This window comes from Mustela erminea, chromosome 5 (genome assembly GCF_009829155.1).
Source record: "Mustela erminea isolate mMusErm1 chromosome 5, mMusErm1.Pri, whole genome shotgun sequence".
Lineage (NCBI taxonomy): Eukaryota > Metazoa > Chordata > Mammalia > Carnivora > Mustelidae > Mustela > Mustela erminea.
In genome coordinates this window covers 80,675,698-80,698,095 of record NC_045618.1, presented here as the reverse complement: position 1 = coordinate 80,698,095, position 22,398 = coordinate 80,675,698, and the positions used below count along the sequence as shown (strand labels likewise).

Sequence of the window (22,398 nt, the reverse complement as noted above, 5' to 3'; positions counted from 1 at the left end):
GTCTGGAAAGATCAAGGACTGATATCCTGGGATGCTGGCTGACCTTTCCTGCTCCTCCTCCTTCCCCCACCCCTAGACCTCCCATTGGAACACCATTGCTTTTATCCACCTAACAGAACAGCTGTCTGTGCCTAAGGGTCAGTTGGCACCATCTATAGGAAAAGCTGAATCATGTGCTCCAAAACCAGAGTCTAAATCTCCATAGATCTCTCCATGTACATACCGTGGTTTTCAGAGACAGACATATCAAGCCCCTCTGTTCACACAGAATTAGCCTAAGGCCGAATTCTTCACCATCTGGTGAGTGGATATCCAGCCAGAAATCAGAGTTTTCCCTCTTTTCTCTTTTCAACTATTACTTCTCTAATTGAAGCCAGTATTATAACTCATTCAGATAAACAGGAAAAGAACACAGGAATAATGAAAACCACACAAAAGGAACCTTTTCTCTGTATTTTCTGATCTCTGTGTAACCAAAAATTCTTTATATTTGCTTATTGGGTTGGAGATTTAACCATCTCATGTATGTAAATCTTACCATGTTAGCACCTCAATGTGTAACAGGATCTCAGAGAACTTTGCCTATTCAGAATCATTCTAGAAAATATCCTAAGATACTAGTTCATTCTTTTTGCCTTTTTACATGAATTGGTGTATAAAATACACAACACACACAAAAGTCTTATTATTTTACCTCATTTACCAGATTTGAGTCTGAATTATGTAGGACTTATTTAAGAAATTACACTCCAACTCAAAAATGATTTTTACACATCAGAGGTAACGAAATGGGTGATTACAGAATCAGATCCTAATATTAAAAATGCTTTAGGCAATCATAGTATCTGGTAAATAGGTATTTCCTTGGCTAACTTCTATATAGAGGTGATATGAATATAATTTTTGTCATAGTCTTTGAAAAAATTATTAGTATTGAGTTAGCACAAAATTCTTGTGTTCTAGGCTTAAACTGGAGAATAAAACTGTTCAGTTTTTGTTTTGTCCATCTGTTATAAAAACATGAAATTCTGTTTATGAGAATTGGCTGAGAGATAGGCAACCCAACCATTTCTCTAGTTCCGTCCTGTCCACACTAACTATGAGTGGCTATACTATATTTAACTAAAAATAGGTAAAATTAAAGCTGAGATCCTTAGTCATATTATATTTCAAGTGTTTAATAGACACATTAACTAATAGCTGCCATATTGATATAAACATTTCACTATCAAAAAAAAAAATTTCTGTTAGAGCAGGGAGATAAACCAAATTTACTCCTAAAGATCTAAAACACATTGTTTGCACACACACATACACAACCCCCCCACACACACATGCTGCAGAAATGCCTCTACTGAAATGTTCTTTGATATGACATTTAGAGGAATATGAGAAATAACACACCTGAATGCTTTGGTAGTATATTTATTACCAAAATCTCAGGGGAGAAATTGTCCACTATATTACCATATGACTTCCTTACAGGACAAATTCCCAAGACTCTAGTACCCCTAAACAGCTTTATTTTATAAGTAATGTTACTTTTACATGATGTCTGGTTTTTCTTTTTGCTTTGACCTCACCCTCTGAGACTGGAATTCATGGGCCACCTTTGATATGGCACAATATTAGCTCTGTGGCACTGGGAAGGCTAGTTAGGGTCTGGGTGTCAGTTTCCTCACCTTCAAACTGAGGAAGCACATGATAATAATATATAGTATCTAACACACTCCCTAGAACATAAGGATCCTGTAAAATCATAATACAAATGAAGGAAATGGGAAATGTTGTTAGGAGAAAAAAAGGTCCGGAAGAAGAGCACAGCATCATGGTGTAATACATAACCAAATTGTACAATTGATGAATGGCTTCATTTCTTTGTTTTACCTTACCTTTTTCCAACATAAATTTTTGCTGGCTTACAAAAACATAAAAAAATATAATCAAAATGTCATTAATTGACAGTGGATGTTGTCTGAGTTTAAAAAGACAACATTCTTTTTTCTTTTTTTCTTTGAGAGAGAGAGCGCACAAGCAGTGATCAGCGGCAGAGGGAGAGGGAGAGGGAGAGGGAGAAGCAGATTCCCTGATAAGCAGTGAGCTGGTTGTAGGACTTGATCCCAGGACCCTGGGATCATGACCTGAGCTGAAGGCAGATGCCTAACCAACTGAGCCACCCAGGTGCCCAGAAAAGATACATTAATTTAATTAATGTAAATTCTAGAATATTTATTAAGAAGCAGTCATAATTCTTTATCCTCATACTTCATAAGCTGCTTTGAATTCAAGGAAACCTGGTTTTGAAGGCCAAACCTTTTTTGTTATAGTGCCCATCTGTTTATTCTCAGGAAAATCACCTCTCTAGGTTTTGGGGAAATTGACATAGCAGCATTCTGAATGCGGTTTTTAAAATGTTTTGGTCAAGATTGGTCAGTAAAAATTGATACTGATCAAGACTATTTATGATCTTATATCTTTTTCCTTTTTCACTATGAAGACATTGGAATGCTTTCTTGTCTTCTGCAGGGATAGTTCCCTTAGTAATGGGAAGAATTATGACATATACACTGTTTCCCTATATATCTCTCTCTTTTCCTCTCCTTCTCTCTCCAACACACACACACACACACACACACACACGCACGCACACACACGCATACACACGTGACAGGAGAGTTTGGAGGAGGAAAGGAAGGAAAGAAAGTCAGAATTGTATATACCATCAAAATCAGCAAAATAAAGGCAATGGAAGGCTGCCTCTGTTAACAACGGCCAGTTGGAGAATGGCTACTGCATGGCCCTCTGGAGACCTCATGGACATGGGTTATTTTTGTTTGAGGTATAAGGTTGGGCTTCACTTGAAAAGCTGCCACATGCCCCTTTTGGATGTCCCACGATGGGTGGTGACTCGTAGCACTTCAATTCAATAGCTCCGCCGTGCCGCCATCTGCCCAGCACTTTCATTCTGCCGGGTGGCGTGTCGTTTCTTTGCTTTTAACATGCAACCCATGTAAAAATCCCTCATAATCTGCCAAAATTAGAAATGCAGCTGTTTTAAGTCTTCAACAGCAATAGCACTATTCATTATGCAGTATGGAGGAATAAAATAGAAAGATGTATTTGAAAAGAGCAGTACTACACCAGAATGGATTTGTACCTCCACTTTTCTTAGTTATTTTTAAGACAGCTATAGGCTGTTACCAGTGTTGACTTCAGCCTTCAAGTGAAGTTGCCACATAAATAAATATACCAAATATTTCTTTTCCTACATGTATTATAATACAAGAATTGAGATTTGAATCGAGCTCTGAGCTCATTTTTTTTTTTTTTTCATGTTGTGAGGCAATTTCAGTTTTTCAGTTTCTAGAAAATGACAATTTTTTTTGGCTAACTCTGGGTCTCATCTTATTCTATTTTTATTTTCCTCAGAAGTTTTTTGAGGTTCTGATTGTTACAGCTTGTTAATCCTGAGAGCATGGTAATATAAAGCTGTGTAGAGAATTCTCAATGAGTCCAAACCATTGATCCTCTATTAAAAAAAAAAAAAATCAAGAGAAAAAAGATTTTTCTCCCCGCACAGTAATCCCTTGATGTTGAAAAACAAAAACAAAAAAGCAAAGCAAAAACTACCCCTTGCTTCACTATGTTATCCACAAGCAATGTTTGTCTAGGGATGATATTAGGAAGCCATGAAGATCTGGTATGGGGCAAACCATCTGGAGACACCATTTTTCACAGTGATTAGACATAACCCTTCTGAAACTAAAGTTTGAAATTGATTTGCTCCAACCTTTACACTTTGATATTCATATAGGTTTAAAGGTCTAAGTTGAATTCATTTGGTGATGTGTTAATATTTCATCCACATGAGCTCTTATACCATGTGAATTTTGAGCACTTAGGTCATTTGTATTTGTGAGAACTGACCTGTAAAAAATTACTTCCTATGGAATCAGGTCATGAAGAGCAATGACAAAGCAAGACACAAGTTTGCTGAAATGGATGTACTTGATATGCATTTATCTCACATATTCAACAAGATTAATAATCCTGAAGGACAGAACAGTAGGTTATTGTTCGTAGAAAAAAAGCTTGTAACAATTAGCTCAGTGCTAGATACATAGTAGGCAATCCAGAAATACTTGTTCATGATTGATATACTTTACTTTCTAATTTAAGACTTTGTATATGGTTCTCAACATGAAAGGAAAAATTTAAGTTTGATTTTAGGGAGTTAAAATATTTGAAAATTTCTAAGCTAAAAGAGACATTATTCCTTATGACATGTTATTCTAATGGTTATCATACTTTTTTTGTAAAAAATGTAAAATTTTAATAAAAAATATGTTTAATCTATAGTTTTATTATACTACCTTTTCCATGTAGAAAAAATGTGTAATGTTTATATATTGAGCCAAATAGATTCATCTTGTCCTTCAAGCTTAATAGCAATTTCAGGATTATCTCCTGTGTAAATCTCTACTCTTGCTGGTTTTATGCTTTTAAAAACATTTAGTGCTGAGCATAGGTCTTGGTTTGCTATCTGTAATGACTGAAATCTATTTTTGGTCTTCTGGAGTACTTAACATGCAGAACAAGTGAGACAAGCCCAAATGCATCTTTCCAGCTTTAAAATCAGACTAGCCTCCATAGATGATACCAGTCTAGCAAGTGAATCAACAGTCAAAACCCAAATGCTTTTTAACAAACTTTAAATTTTTGAATAGTTTTAGATTTACAGAAAAGTTGTAAGATAGTACAGAGAGTTCACCTCACCCAGATTTGCTTTCCTCTAATGTTATATCATCTTACACCGTCATGGTACATTTGTGAAAACTAAGAAATCAACATTGGTCCATGATTTGAACTTAACAGTTCTGTGGGGTTTTTTGCCCCCCCCCCCCAATTAAGGTCCTATTTCTGATCCAGGACCCAGTCATAGTACATTGTTGCATTTAGTTATGTTTTTCCAGTGTCCACTGGTCAGTGACAATTTCTCAGACTTTCCTTGTTTTTCTCTTGACTTTGACAGTATTGAGGAAGACAGACCAGATAGTCTGTAGTATGTCTCCTATTTGGGTTTACCTGACGGATTTCTCATGAATAAGCTGGGTTATGGATGTTTTGTATAAAGTACCAGGGAAGTGCTATATACTTCTCAGGTGTCAACACAACCTCACTGATGATGTGAGTCTTCCATCACCAGGTTAGGGTGGTATTGACCAGGTTTCTCCACTGTAATCTTACTGTCATTCTGGAAAGGGAACTACCTATATATATTAAATTTAATTCTTTGGGAAGGAGAATTTGTGTCTTCTCCATTTATTTATTCAAAACACAACTTTAGGGCTTTTTTTGTTTTAGGGTTTTTTTTTTGTTGTTGTTGTTGTTTTACTACATTTGGCAACACAAGTTTTAATGCCACTTGTCAGCAATATTTTTGAGTACAGCTTTTCTTACTGTACATATAAGAGAGTACACACACGGATGTATAATTTAAGTAGATAATTGTGAATACCAATGAATACCAGTATGGTCAACTGTGATGGTTAATTTTCTGTTAGTTTGACTGGGCCATGGGTGCCCAAAGTTTTGGCTAAACATTCTGGTTATGCCTTTGAGGATATTTATGCATAAGATGAACATTTGAATCAATAGAATGAGTGAAGCAGAGAGCCCTCCCCAGTGTGGGTGGGCCTCCTCACCCAATCTCTTGTAGTCCTGACCAGCAAAAAGGCAGAGCAAGGGAACAAAATCTGCTTTACTGTCCCTGAGCTAGAACATTGCTCTTCTCTTGCCTTCAGACTGAGATTGGGATTGGAACTGTTTCATTGACTCTAGGGCTTGCTGACTGCTGATCTTGGGACTTGTTAGCCTCCATAATTGTGCATAATTGTGAGAGCCAATCTCATGCTATTGGCTGTTTTTAATCTGGAGAATTCTGACTAATACCCCAATCATCCCACTGAAGAATTTGAGAAATACTGTAAGCGTGAAAACCTTCTCTGTGCCCCTTCCCTGACTTTGTCTCTTTCTGTTGAGACTTATGCTAATAACCTCTTAGCAATTATTGTTTTATGTGGTGAGATTTACAACTTATAAGTTAAAAATTCTTCTAAGATATTCTTCTACTGAATAGTTATGAATCTGAGCTAGCAAAGTCTCTAAAGTAGTTCTTTTCTACTTTTACATATTCTCCTTTTGTTTAGGAGAATAAAATGCATGTCTTCCTTAATTCTTTAGTAGCTACAATGATAAAGCATACTCTGAATAAACTAACTCTTAAGGAGTTTCCTCAGTCCATAAATAATCTGCTTCTGAAGCAGGTGCTAATCAATGGATAAGGATCCTCTTATATTTAGTTCTCGTTTGCCATAAAAAAAGGAGATTTGCTTAATAACAATTTTCAGGTATTGTAGTGCAAATTGTAGAAACTTGACATATTAGTACTATAATAAATGCTATGTCATATAAAATATATCTTGGAGCAGTTACACAACATTTTACTATCTTGCTGTGGAAGGAATGATTATAGCTTTGTTTCAATTTAAAGACCTATACTTATTTTTAATTTTTAAAATAAGTATCATAAGTTGTAAAGACATTTGGTGTCTTCACTGAGACTAATAGGTAAGGAGAAAATATTTAGACAAATCTCTTATTTTACATTATGGCCACTGTATACATTTTGAAATTAAATTTTTAAAAATGTCAAATGTTTATGCACTTACAACAATAGTTATACAATCCCTAAAACAAAGACTCGCAAGCTTCAAGCCCTAATAGTTAACTCATTTTTCTGAGTCATTTAAGTTTGCCCACTGACCACATGCAAAGCCAATCCTATTCTCACTTCTTTATGCCATTCTTTAAATATTTAATGCCATAAAATCTCCTCTTTTCTAGGTCATGTTTTCTTCTGTGTTTCCATTTGGTATTTTTTCAGCTTTATTAAGATATAATTGACAAATAAAATTGTAAAATATTTCAAGTGTACAACATGATGAGTGATACATGTATATACTGTGAAAGGATTCCCTCCATTGAATTACATAACTTCCATCACCTCACAAATTTACTTTTTTGTGTGTAAAAACATTTATTTTCTACTTTTAGTAAATTTAAATTATGCAATACAGTTATCAACTATAGTCAACATGTTATATATTAGATCCTCAGGCCTTAATGATCTTATATCCAGAATATATTTTTATAGTTGGTTCACTTGCCTAAAGATCATTTAATTGGTTGTCCCATTAAATTGTCCTTCCTAATCCCATTAAGTTGTCCATCTCATTAAATTGTTCAAATTTTATTTGCTTGATAAAGACATCATTATGCGTTACTCTATTAGGAAGGGATGATAAGAATACTAAGAATGACAATATGTATTTACTAAGCAACATCTGTGTTTTGGATTATAGAGGAGCCCCTAAAAGTAAGATTGATAAACTTTAACGGTCAGCTGGCACTACAGTCAGAAGTAATGGGTAGTTGAGACTGAAATGTCAGAGTCAGATATTTCCCGAAGTCATGATGGGGTCAGCGATCTGTCAACTTGAAAGATGGATCCCCTAGGATGACCCCTAGGTCATTTTATGACTATGAATAAGCATGGGTGCTTAACTCAGATTTCGATTTAAATATGATATGGGGGCACCTGGGTAGCTTAGATGGTTAAACGTCTGCCTTTAACTCAGGTCATAATCCCGGGGTCCTGGGATCGAGCTCCTCATAGGGCTTCCTGCTTGTCAGGGAGCCCGCTTCTCCCTCTGCTGTTCCCCTGCTTATGCTCTCTCACTCTCTTTGTCAAATAAATAAAATTATTTTAAAAAATATGATGTGGGTGATAATCAGTTTAGAACATTATCATTATTACACATCAATCAAAAGAAAAAAATGTTTAATGATTTTTTGTGTGTGGCTTTTTAAAAAATTCATAACTTGAATAACATCTAACAACAGTATTACTGAAAATCTCCCATCAGTATATACATGGATTGAATTTCCACTAAAGTTCAAAAGCTTAAAAAGTAATGAAGGAACCAAATTTTTAAAAAGGATCAAGAATTTGAAAAAAAAAAAATGAGCAAAGGATTTGAATAGAAATTTCTCCACAGAGATTGCAGACCTGACCAATAAGCACATGTGAAGATGCTCGACTTCATTAGTCCCTGGGGAAATGCAAATCAATGTCACATGAGTTACCACTTTATACCCAAAAATCAAACAGAAAGGCAGTAACAAGTTTTTTGGCAAAGATGTGAAAAAATTAGGACCCTATATTGCTGATTAGAATCTAAAGTAATACAGCTGTTTTGGAAAAGAGATGGACAGTTCCTCACAATTTCCCAATAATTAACTCCTAGGTATATACCCAAGAGAAAACATGTTCACACAAAAACTTGTACGTAAGTATTCACAGAATTATTCATGGTAGCCAAAAAGTAGGAAAAGACAAAACTCCTTTAACTGGTGAATACATAAACAAAATGTGGTATATCCATTCAATGAATGTTATTTAGCCATAAAAATTAATCAAATGCTGATACATGATACATCACAGATGAACCTTAAAAGTATTATCCTAAATGAGAGAAATCTGATACAAGTGGTGAGTTACTCTATAATTTCATTTCTGTGAAATAATAGGCATAACCAGAATAGGCATAACCATAAAGACAGAAAATAGATGGAAAATAAAAGAAAAACTACATAAGAATTTGGCTTTTCTGTTCACCTAGAAGATAAAGGTTTCATAGAGGGAGGACAAAGGAAGATATTATATCAAAAATACCATGGAGGTCTTTTATACACAAATTCAGTTCCTCATTTAAGAACTTTTAATTGCTGAAGATCAGTAGAATGTAAGGATTACAGAGTCAAGAAGCTGAATATAAGCTTTATTATCTTCTTAGGATAACCTATCAATGTGAGTAATTCAAAGGATTTGGCTTTAGCACATTGCAGTATTGATGTGTAATATGCTTTTGATCCTTTTGCTTCAGAGATTTTTCTCTTCTTGCCAATGCAGAGTAATCTCTTCTCCTTACCTGATACCTGTTTATGCAATGATATGATATTCTTGATAGAGCAATACTACATCTTTAGCTTTGTGTGTGTGCGTGTGTGTGTGTGTGTGTGTGTGTGTGTTCAATAATTAGCTGGTGTGGGGTACCTGCTTGGATCAGTTGGTCTGCCTTTAGCTCAGGTCATAATTCTAGGAGCCTGGACTGGAGGCCTGCATCTATCTCTCTCTGCCTGCCACTCCCACTGCTTGTTCTCATTCTCTCTCTCTCTGTCTCTCAAATAAATAAATAAAATAAAATAGAGTAAAATAATTAACTGCTGCCCTATTTTCAGTGGCGCTCAATAAATATTTAGTTATCCTCTCATTCACTCTGTCTTACATTTGATAAGCTCATAGATTTTTATGTATTCATTTGAGTTAAGGGCACTAGAAACAACCCCAAACCCAGTGCAGTATGATGTAGAACTCTGCATCATCTACATACCAGAACCATAGCCCTGGAATTTAATTGTCACACCTGGTGTGGTAGGGGGTTAGCAAAGGTGAAGCAGATTTCTTGAGGAATGAAAGGCAGAAAGTGAAAAGGAGTCACTAGCTTTAGTCCACAATCTGGTAGATAGATTCCTAAATATTATCATGGTTTTTGCATGGAAGGTGGTAGGAAACCTCTCTATTTAAATGGGAAAACTTTGTGAGCTGGAGATCAGTAAATGGAGATGAGGTAACTGAAATGAAAGCATAGGAAAAGGTTAACCAAAAACCCATGGGGAAAAAAAATCATGGATTTTTTTTTTTTACCACATTGATCACATCATGAAAAAAATCCTAATAAATTCCTCAAAGTAGAAACCACCCACAGTATGTTTCTTAACATGAATGCAATAAAATAAGATAAAATAATCTAAAGGACAAACAAGGGGTGCCTGGGTGGCTCAGTCATTAAGTGTTTGCCTTCAGCTTAGGTCATGATCCCATGGTCCTGGGATCGAGCCCTCTGATGGGCTCCCTGCTCACCAGGAAGCCTGCTTCTCCCTCTCTCACTCTCCCTGCTTGTATTCCCTCTCTCACTGTCTCTCTGTCTCTCTGTCAAATAAATAAATAAAATCTTAAAAAAATAAAGGGCAAATAATATATCAACTAGGAAGTTTGAAACTACCCTTCTAAAAATTCAGATTACAGAATAAAAACAAACAGCTAAATTATGGACTATTTGGAAACAAATAATGAGAATACTGTACATCCTGTACTTTAGGATATTGCCAAAATGGTCTTAAGAAAGTATATAGAGGGAGGTGTTAAGATGGTGGAGATGTAGGGGGACTGTGGGCTTGCCTTGTTCTTTAAACACAGCTAGATAAATATCAAATCATTGTGAACACCCAAGAAATCAATCTGGGGACTGAGAGAACAAAACTGCACATCTACAAGTAGAAAAACAATCACCTCGTGGACAGTAGGGGCTGCTGAGAGTTGGTTTGGGGGAGAAAAGAACTGCAGGTGGTGTGAATGGGAGGGAACCCTGATTGCAGGGGTTGGGGGTGGTGGAGAGAATGCAGCAGGCAGGGGATTGCACAAGAAAAACTCTTCTCTGAAAGAGAATTGACTGGGAAAAGGAGAGGGGTTGACTACCACAAGTTTTTATAAGTCATAGAGCTCAAAGTGTAAAGTTTAAGAAGTCCACACCATCGCTGGGGTCACACCTGTGAGTTTGGTGGTACTTCAGTGGGGAAGGAGAGCAGAGACCTGGAATCAGACAGCATAGTTTGAGGATCCCCTGGATCACACAGGGAGAAACAGTTCCCTTTCTTGGAGTGGATTTGAGAGTGGTGGCATGGTCTCTTTGGAGACAGAGGAACTGGCAGCACCAGCACACTGCCCATGCCCTACCATAGGAACAAAGACACCAGTTGACAGCAACAAGCCTTGGTGCAGGCTTGTGGCTGTGCTTTAACATAGACTCTGAACTGCTGTGTAGTCATGGGACTGCTTTTCTGGAACAAATCAATACTGGCCACAGCCACTGAGACTCAACCCCAGAGGATAAGCACAGGTCCTTGGCCCCTGGGTCCCAAAAGTTGGGAGTTTTGAAATCCAGCCGCATGCCTAAGAAAACACAGGAGTACTGTGCCACCTGGCAGGCAGACAGCTTAGATACAGACCGAATGAATGCAGAAATCTGACAAGAGCCGGGAACACAAGAGGGTGATTGATTGCTCTTCTCTGAGAACTCCGAAGAATGATGGGCATGAATGCTCTGCTCTGGGGATGAGAGAGCCAGCAACACCATTTCTCCTCCATCTCCCATGAGCACTAACTAACTTTGGTGAGCAGCACAGCACACCCCAGTGGAGGCCAGAGCTGGTTACACCAAACCCCACAAGTGCATCTCCACTAGGGCAAGTCAGCCTGAGAATCAGCACAGCAGGCCCCCACCCAGAAGACCTTCCCCTAGAAGCACATACCCCTCACACACACCAAGTCTACTGATCATAGAGTGCTGCAAAGCTTTAGATCTAGAGGAAATAAGATCTAGCTGCTGCTGCTGCTGCTGCTGCTGCTGCTTTTTCTTCTTCGCCTTCTAGATCTATCTTCTTTTAACAAGCAGACCCTAACACACCTAGTTAAAACCTGCCACACAGTGGACAAGATCCAAGCACCCCCCAACTGCAGGCAAGGAGAAACTCTGCAGAGGACTGACCTAAGGGAAGGAGCAGCCCAAACACAACAGCAGAGTACACTTTCTGAAATACCTCCTGAAAAACCAGGCACATGACAGTATACAAACTCTTCTTAATATAGACATTACTCTTAGGAGCAGGAATATAATAAGCTTTCCTAACAATGACAGACATGAAACAGTGACCTAGACAAAATGACAAGACAGAGGAATTCTCCCCAAAAGAAAGAATAGGAAGAAATGGCTGGGATTTAATCTATACAGATATAAGCGAGATGCCTGAACCAGAATTTAAAACAATTATAAGGATAGTAGCTGGACTTGAGAAAAGCATAGGAGACACTAGAGAATCCTGTACTAAGAGATAAAAGAACTAAAAACTTATCAGTCCAAAATAAAAAAAAAAATGCTATAACCAAGATGCAAAACTGACTGGATACAATGACAGTGAAAAAGGACAAAGGAGAGGAATGAATCAGTGATATAGAATATAAAATTAAGGAACATAATGAAGCTGAAAAGAAGAGGGAAAGTAAGCTATTGGCTTGCAAATGCAGACTTAAGGAACTCAGCAACTTCTTCAAGTGTAATAACATTTGTAATATAGAAATCTTAGAAGAAGAAGAGGAGAGAGGGGGGAAAAAGGGACAAATGGCTTATTTGAGGAAATTATAGTTGAAAACTTTCCTACTCTGGGGAAAGAAATAGACCTCTAAATCCAAGAAGAAAAGAGAATTCCCATTAAATTTAACAAAAGCTGAACATTGCCAAGACGTTCACAAAATACACAGACAAGGAAAGAATCCTGAAAGCAGCAAGGAAAAAAGTCATTAGCCTACAAAAGAAGAAAGAGCAGGTTCTCAGCAGCTCTGTCCACAGAAACTTGACAAGCCAGAGGAGAATGGCTTGATATATTCAACCTGCTGAATGGGAAAATGTGTAACCAAGTATACTTCATCCAGCAAGGCTGTCATTCAGAAGAAAACGAGAGATAAAGAGTTTCCCAAACAAAAACTAAAGGAGTTGATGACCACTACACCAGCCATGCAAGAAATATTAAACGGGACTCTGAGTGGGGGGAAAAACACCAAAGGCAACAGACTAGAAAGGAACAGAGAATATCACTAGAAACACTGAGTTTACAGGTAACACAAGGGCACTAAATTAATATCTATCAATAGTTACTCTGAACTTAAATGGACTAAGTGTTCCCAATGAAAAGACATAGGTATAAGGGTATCAGAATGCACCCCTCCCCCCAAAAGAGACTGCCTACAAGAGACTCATTTTAGACCTAAAGATTCTGCAGATTGAAAATGATGGGATGGAGAACCATCTATCATGCTAATGGATGTCAAAAGAAAGCCAGAGTTTGTCAAAATCTGACAAACTAGATTTTAGGCCAAAGATTATAACGAGATGAAGAAGGTCATTGTATCATAAATGAGGGGTCTACCCATCAAGAAGATCTAACAGCTGTTAATAATTATGCCTTCAATTGAGAGCACCCAAATATATAAATCAATTAATAACAAATGTAAAGAGACTCATTGATAATAATACAATAATAATAAGGGACTTTAACATCCCCGCTTACAGCCAAGGACAGATCATCTAAGCAGAAAATCAACAAGGAAACAATGGCTTTGAATGACACATTGGGCAGATGGACTTAATAGGTATATTTAGAACTTTTCATGCTAAAGCAGCAGAATGCACATTCTTTTCAAGTGCACATGTAACATTCTCCAGAATAGATTACATACTGGGTCACAAATCAGCCCTTATAAGTACGAAAAGATTGAGATCATACCATGCATATTTTCAGAATATGTTATGAAACGGGTAGTCAGTTATAAGAAAAAACTTGGAAAGACCATGAACACATAGAGGTTAAAGAACAGCCTACTAAAGAATGAATAGGTTAGCCAGGAAATTAAAGAAGGAATAAAAAATACATGGAAGCAAATAAAAATGAAAACATGACAGTCTACAACTTTTGGGATGCAGCAAGGGTGGTCCTAAGAGGGAAGTATATTACAATACGGGCCTACCTCAAGAAGCAGGAAAAGTCTCAAATACACAGCCTAACCTTACACTTAAAGTAGCTAGAAAAGGAGCAGCAAACAAGCCTCAAACCAGCAGGAGATGGGAAATAATAAAGATTAGAGAAGAAATAAATGAGAAAGAAACAAGAAAAAAAATAGTAGAACAGACCAAGGAGACTAAGGGCTTGTTCTTTGAAAGAATTAATAAAATTGATAAACCCCTAGTTAGACTTACCAAAAAGAAAAGAGAAAGGACCCAAATAAATAAAATCACAAATGAAAGAATAGAGATCACAACCAACACCACAGAGATAGAAAATATGAGAATATGTTGAAAAATTGTAAGCCAAAAAAACAGGGCAATCTGGAAAAATGGGAAAATTCCTAGAAACATACAGACCACCAAAATGGAAACATGAGGAAATTTAAAATTTGAACAGATCCATAACCAGCAAAAAAATTGAATCAATAATCAAAAAATCTCCCAGCAAACAAAAGTCCAGGGCCAGATGGCTCCCCAGGGGAATTCTACCAGGCACTGAATACCTTTCTTCTCAAATTGTTCCAGAGAATAGAAATGGAAGGAAAACTTCCAAACTCATTCTATGAAGCCAGCATTACCCTGATTCCAAAACCAGACAAAGACCCTACTAAAAAGGAGAATTATAGACCAATATTCTGGATGAACATGGATGCAGAAATTTTCAACAAGATACTAGCAATCAAATCCAACAGTATATTAAAAGAATTATTCACCATGAGCAAGTGAGATTTATTCCTGGGCTGCAGGAGTGGTTCAATATTAGCAAATCAATCAGCACGATAAACCACATTAATAATGTGATCCTGTCAATATGATCCTGTCAACAGATGCAAAAAAAAAAAGAAAGAAAGAAAGAAAAAAAAGCATTTGACAAAATACAGCATCCATTCCTGACAAAACTCCTCAACAAAGTAGGGATAGATGGAAAATACCTCAACATCATAAAGGCCATATATGAAAGACCGACTGCTAATATCATCCTCAATGAGGAAAAAATGGAGACCTTTTCCTCTATGATAAGGAACAAGACAAGGATGTCCACTCTCATTGTTATTATTTAGCATAGTACTGGAAGTCTTAGCTTCAGCAAACGTTGACAACAAAAAGAAATGTATCCAAATGGGCAAGAAAAAAGTCAAACTTACACTCTTTGCAAATGAAGTGATACTCAATGTAGAAAACCTGACAGACTCCACCAACAAATTGCTAGAAGTAATAAAGGAATTCAGCAAAGTTGCAGAATATAAAATAAACATACAGAAATCTGTTGCATTTCTATACACCAATAATGAAGTAACAGAAAAATAAATGAAGGAATTGATCCTATTTACAATCGTACCCAAAACAATAAGATACCTAGGAGTAAACCTAACCAAAGAGGTAAAAGAGCTGTACACTGAAAACTGTAGAACCTTTATGAATGAAATTGAAGAGGACACAAAGAAATGGAAAAACATTCCATCCTTATGGGTTGAAAAAGCAAACATTGTTAAGACCTATACTACCCAAAGCAATCTACACTTTTAATGCAATCCCTATCAAAATACCACCAGCATTTTTCACAGGGCTAAAACAAAGAATCCTAAAATTTATATGGAACCATAGAAGATAGCCAAATAGCCAAAGCAGTCCTGAAAAAGAAAAGCAAACCTGGAGTCATCATGATTCCAGACTTCAAGCTATATTACAAAGCTGTAGTCATCGAGACAGTATGGTAGTGGCAGTAAAACACAGACACATAGATCAGTGGAACAGAATCAAAACCCAGAAATGGACCCCAAACTATATGGTCAACTAATCTTTGACAAAGCAGGAAAGAATATTCAATGGAAAAAAGACAGTCTCTTCAACAAGTGGTGTTGGGAAAACTGGATACCATCATGCAGAAGAATGAAACTGGACCACATTCTAACACCATGCACAAAAATAAACTCAAAATGGATGTGAGACAGGAAATCATCAAAATCCTATGGGAGGACACAGGGAACAACTTCTTTGACCTTGGACATAGCATTACAATACATGTCCCTGGAGGCAAGGGAAAAAAAGACAAAAATGAACTACTGAGACTTCATCAAGATAAAACCTTGTGTACAGTAAAGGAGACAATCAACAAAACTAAAAGATAGCCTATGGAATGGAAGTAGATATTTGCAAATGACGTATATGTTAAAGGATTAGTATCCAAAATCTATAAAGAACTTATCAAACTCAACACCCCAAAAATGAATAATCCAGTTAAGAAATGGGCATGAAAAGACATTTTTCCAAAGAAGATACCCAGGGGGTGGTTAACAGACACATAAAAACATGCTCAACATCACTTGTTATCAGGAAAATACCAATCAAAAGCACAATGAGATGCCACTTCACACCTATCAGAAATGGTAAAATTAACAATACAGGAAACAACAACTGTTAGTGAGGATACAGAGAAAGGGGAACCCTCTTACACCATTGGTAAGAATGCAAACTGTGGCAGCCACTCTGGAAAACAATATGCGTGTTTCTCAAAAAGCTAAACATAGAACAAACATATGATCCACCAATTGCACTGCTAGCCTCAAGGATAGAAAAATATATATTCAGAGGGAGGGGACATGCACCCTGATGTTTATAGCGGCATTATTAACAATAGCCAAACTATGGAAAGAGCCCAACTGTCCATTGACTGATGAATGGATAAAGAATATATATACTCAGCCATCAAAAAGAATGAAATCTTGCTATTTGCCATGATGTGGATGGAACTGGAGTATATTATGCTAAGTGAAATAAGTCCCAGAAAAAGACAAATACCATATGATTTCATTCATACATAGAATTTGAGAAACAAAATAAATGAATGTTTGGGAAGGAAAAAAAGAGAGAGAGAGGGAAGCAAGCCAAAAGAGATTCTTAATGATAGGGAATAAACTTAGGGTTGATGGAGGAAAGTAAGTGAGGGATGGGCTAAATGGGTGATAGGTATTAAGGAGGGCACTTGTTATTCTGAGCACTGGTTGTTAGATGTAAGTGATGAAGCACTAAATAAAAAAATAATTAAAATATCCACAAAATTGCTTAATCAAAATAAAAAGAAAGTAAGTATACATTTCTTAAATGCATTTATTAGAACACAAGAATGTTTGGAAATAATTTATCATTTCACTCAAAACATGTAAAGAGAACACTAAAATAAGTGAACTGCATAAGATCAAAGAGTATATTATTCATAATTTTTACGAATACACTTGAAAATAGATATTGGGTTTATTCTACAAGTGAAGGATTGCACACTTTTTAGAAATTTATTAATGTAATTTACAGATTAAACTACATGAATGGATTAAATGAGAAAATGATATGATTAAGGCAGCATGTATTGGAGAAGTTTTGTATTTTTTTCTGAGATAAATCTATAGCAAATTAGGAATAAAGATAAACTTTCTTAACTTTATAAAGCATATTTTAAGAAACCCGGATCAAGCATCTCTTGTAACAGTGAAGTGAGAAAGAATCATTCTAAGGACGTCTGGGTGGCTCAATAGGTTAAGTGTTTGCCTTCAGCTCAAGTCATGATCCTAAGATCCTGGAATCAAGCCCCTAATTGGGCTCCCTTCTTAGTGGAGAGTCTGCTTCTCCTTTTCTCTCTGCCTGCAGCTTCCCCCACTTGTGCATTCTATCTTTCTCTCTCTGTCAAATAAATAAATATTTAAAAAAAAAAATTATGCCTCCATCAGAAAGGATGAATACCCAACTTTTGTAGCAACATGGACGGGACTGGAAGAGATTATGCTGAGTGAAATAAGTCAAGCAGAGAGAGTCAATTATCATATGGTTTCACTTATTTGTGGAGCATAACAAATAGCATGGAGGACATGGGGACTTAGAGTGGAGAAGGGAGTTGGGGGAAATTGGAAGGGGAGGTGAACCATGAGAGACTATGGACTCTGAAAAACAATCTGAGGGTTTTGAAGGGACGGGGGGTGGGAGGTTGGGGTACCAGGTGGTGGGTATTATAGAGAGCACGGATTGCATGGAGCACGGGGTGTGGTGCAAAAATAATGAATACTGTTATGCTGGAAATAAAATAAATAAATAAATAAATAAATAAATAAATAAATAAATAAAAAGAATCAGGGGCGCCTGGGTGGCTCAGTGGGGTAAAGCCTCTGCCTTCAGCTCAGGTCATGATCCTGGGGTCCTGGGATTGAGCCCTGCATCGGGCTCTCTGCTCAGCGGGGAGCCTGCTTCCTCCTCTCTCTGCCTACATCTCTGCCTACTTGTGATCTCTGTCTGTCAAATAAATAAATAAAATCTTTAAAAAATAATAATAATAAATAATAAAAAAGAATCATTCTCATAAAAGTCTAGAATAAACCACAGTAGTCTGGTCTCATGCACCATTATTAAATATTGTACAAGAGTTCTTAATGAAATATGAAAAAGAAATTTTATGTAAGTATTAAGAGCAAAACCAACTTTTTTTTTTCAACAATTTGATTGTCTAATAGTTAAAATCTAAGGAATTTAACTGAAAAGCTCTCAAGATTGATTAGAGGGTTAGGATAAAGTAATAATAAATCAAAACTCATGAGAGAAATTTATAAAATACTTAATTATAAACCCTAGAAATGTTGATGCCTCTAAAACAAAATTATGATACATTCCTGGAAGACATTCAAAGAAGAGCAAAGAAGATAGTTCCATTTTCCTACATTGGAAGATTCAATAAATTTAATATTTCAGTGCCTCCCAGATTAATCATGTGTTTACTGCAATCTTAATAAAGTTTAAAGATTTTTTTTTTTTAATTTGAGAGAGAGAGAATGTGCACATGAGCAAATGGGCAGAGGGAGAAGCAGACATTCTTGCTGAGCAAGGAGCCTGATGCAGGGCCCAATCCCAGGACCCTGGGATCATGACCTGAGCTGAAGGCAGATGTTTAACTAAGAGTCACTGGGGCACCCCTTAGTAAAGTTTGAAAAGAGTTTTCTTTAAAATGAAAAGCTGATTTTGAGGGGAAAATATCCAAAATAAGACTATTTGGGTTATCCAGATTATCATCTTGCAGTTCTTAGAAAGGTGGAGGATTTAGACCTAAGACAGGAAATAATGCAAGATGAGCCTGCAGTATTTAATTGTGCCTGGAAACAAAAAAGCTATCAAGAACTAAAGAGTTGAGAATAATGTCACCAAAATGATAATCATGAGTTGTCTCGCTCTACCTCACAAGAAGAAGAACTAACAACTATTCAAAAACAGAACACCACTGAGAGAGTTCTAGAACACAAGGGTGAAGTTAAAGTACCAACAGTACCACACAGACCAAGACAGACTGCATTAGCAGTTTAAGAGAAGCCGTTAACAAACTGTTCCTTCCCCAGTCCAACACAGAACCATGCAGACAGGTCTCCCCTGATCCTAAGGTTCCTTCGGTGGGGAAAGAGAGCCCAGGGGGACACCAGCCCCTCTCCAACATTGTGGATCACTTTGTGGAAGCGCCTACTCTTATCTTGCACTAGAGGGGTTGTATGGCAATCTGTGGGGCTCAACCACTAGGAATCTTACCTTGTTGGAGGAGGGTGTAGTTTGCAACAGGATCCTGTCAGACTGAGCTCATCTCTGCATTGTGCAAAGAGTGATCTCAATTAGCAGCTTTATTCAACTTGGAATGTGGGTTGGCTTGAGTCAAGAAAACAAAGAACTTTACCAGATTTAGAGTGTCTGCTCCTGCTATGAGTGGATAGGGTATCTAATTTTTATCCTTGTTCATTGCTGAATATAGTCTTCAGCCTGTCTGACCAGGGAACCTAACCAGAGCACATGTGATGCCGCAGAGCTCAGTACTTTGTATGGTGGCATTTGAACAGAGAGTACAGCCTGTGGCTTCCCCTATCTGTAGAGCAAAACCAGTGACCTCATTTGCCTGTGGAATTCAGTGCAACCTTTGGACTGATTTGAGTTCCTAATGAGGTATACATTGGGTCTCATTTTGCTGCCCTGCCAGGACAGGGAAGCTCATAGCCTTAACAACTACTATATATAATAGCTAGTCCTGACCATCTAGTAAGCCTAACAAGGGAATCCACACAACTGCAGAGCCTATCTACAACCTCACGTGGGTAGGAAGCCAAGCCAAATGCTCTGTCGAACTGTTCTCAACCACTGGCACAATCCTCATCTCCAATCTCAGAGCTCAAATAATTTCCTTGCTCCAAAATAGACCATATTCATAGACCTCACCTGTTCAAGGACATTACCAACAGACATACCCAGAAACCCAACCTAGCTGACTGGTGAAAAACTGTCTCTGCCAAAGCAAACCTCTAAAGTCTGGAAGAAGAGCTTGATTATTCAAATGCACAGATACCTACATAAGGAATCAAGGAGATGAAAAATCAGGTAGATATGACATTGCCAAAGGAAACTAGTTAAGCTCCATTAACTGACCATAAAGAAATGGAGATATCAGAACTGTCAGATGCTGAATTCAGAATATTTCTCTTTGGGAACTTAGGAAACTATTAGAAAACACAGACAACTAAGTGAAATTAGAAAAACCATGCTTGAATAAAATGAGGTCAACAAGGAAATAGTGATCACCAAAAAATGCCCATACAAAAATTCTAGACTTAAATATAATAACTAAAGTGAAGAATTCATTAGGGGGTTTCAAAGTAAACTTGACCATCCAGAAGAAAGAATCAGTGGCCTGAAAGATAAGACATGAGAAATTACCCTGCCAGAGGAGGAAAAAGAAAAAGGGACAAAATTGAGTGAAGAAATCCTATAGGATTATGTGACCCAATGAAAATAAATAATAATTGCATTATGGAAATTCTAGAAGGAAAAGAGAAAGAGAAACGGACAGAAAGTACATAGTCACAGCAGTAATGGGTGAAAACTCCCTGAAGCTGGGGAGAGAAGTAGATATCCAGATCCATGAGGCCTAAGGACCTCAAGTAGGTTGAACCTGAATATGGCTACACTGAGACGCATTGTAATTAATTTACCAAAAATCAAAGACAAAGAAAGACTTTTAAGAGCAACAAGAAAAAAAAAAGTTACATACAAGGAAAGCCCCATCAGAATATTGGCAGGATATTGAGGCCAGGGGAGAATGGGATAACACATTTGAAATACTGAAAGAAAGTAACTGTCAAGGAAGAATTCTATACCTGGCAAATCTATGGATTTGAAATATTGAAAGAAAGTAACTGTCAGTGAAGAATTCTATACCTGGCAAAGCTGTTTTCAGAAACAAAAGAGGGATAAAGATTTTCTGAAATGAGTAAATACTACAGGAATTCATTACCACCAGACCTGCTTTACAAGAAATGCTAAAGGAAGTTCTTTGAGTGGATGCAAAAAACCCGCTAGTTAACATCACAAAAACATAATAATGTAGTGTAAATCTCACTTACAATGCTAAATATATAGTTATAGTTAGCTTCTAAAATATGGTAATTGTGGGATATAATTCATTTAAACTGTCATTTAAAAGTAAAGAAAAATGGTAAAATAGCCATAATGATAATCTATTACTCATTGCATAATATAAAACAAATATAAATTGTAACAGCAATAATGTAAAGTGTGGAGAGAAGCAAAACTGTAGTTTATGAATTCTATTTGAAGTTAAATTGCTATCAGTTTATAGTAGGGTATTAGAAGTTTAAGGTATTTTAGGTAATCCTCATGGTAACCACAAGGGAAAATCCTATAGTAATTATGCAAAACAACATGATGAAAAAGTCAAATCATACTGATACCAAAGACATCAAAACACAGAAATGACAGCAAGATAGGAAACAAAGAATAATAGATCTTCAAAACAACCAGAAAAAATTAAACAAAATAACAATAGTAAGTCCTTGCCTATCAAAATTACTTTAAATGTAAATGGGTTAAATTCTCCAATTAGAAGAAATGGAATGACTAAATTAAAAAGAAAACTCAAGGTCCAACAGTATGCTGCCTATAAGAGACTCATGTTAGCCATAAAGACACACATACATTGAGGTGAAGGGATAGAAAAAGACGTTTCAAACAATATAAAAAAAAAAAAATGCAGGGTAGCTATACTTAGCTTTAAAATAGACTATATTCAGAAACAAAGGGCATACAGTGATAAAGAGGTTTATATGTAAAGAAAGTAAAACAATTGTAAGTGTTTATGTGCCCAGCATTGGAACGCCTAAATATATAAAGTAAAAACTAGCAGAACAAAAAGGAGCAATAAACAATAATATAATAATGGATGAGGACATAAATGCCACACTTTCAACTGTCGTTGCCTAATCCAGCCAGAGAATCATAAGGAAACAGCAGACTTGAAGAGTACAATAGATCAAATGGACAACAGACACATACAGAACATTCTATCCAACAATAGCAGAGTACACATTGATCTCAAGCTCGCATGAAACATTTTCTAGGTTGGACCATATGTTAGGCCAAAACAAGTCTTAGTAAATTCAAGAAGATTGAATTCATACCAAGTATCTTCTCTGACCATAATGGCATGAAACTAGAAATCAATAACAAGAGGAAAACTGGAAAATTCATGAACACATGGAAATTAAACAGCCCTCTCCTGAACAACCAATGGCTC

General features: G+C 36.7%; 1 protein-coding gene and 1 long non-coding RNA gene across 3 annotated transcripts in view; both read left to right on the top strand.

Moving 5' to 3' along the window:
• PRKD1 (protein kinase D1) overlaps positions 1–22,398 on the top strand; it is a 332,127-nt gene that overhangs the window by 186,785 nt on the left and 122,944 nt on the right. The gene's annotated exons all lie outside the window — the stretch shown is intronic.
• LOC116591235 lies at positions 7,815–22,016 on the top strand. The gene is made up of 3 exons (XR_004285899.1): positions 7,815–8,336; positions 8,370–9,117; positions 22,006–22,016. It is a non-coding gene; the product is annotated as an uncharacterized LOC116591235 (long non-coding RNA).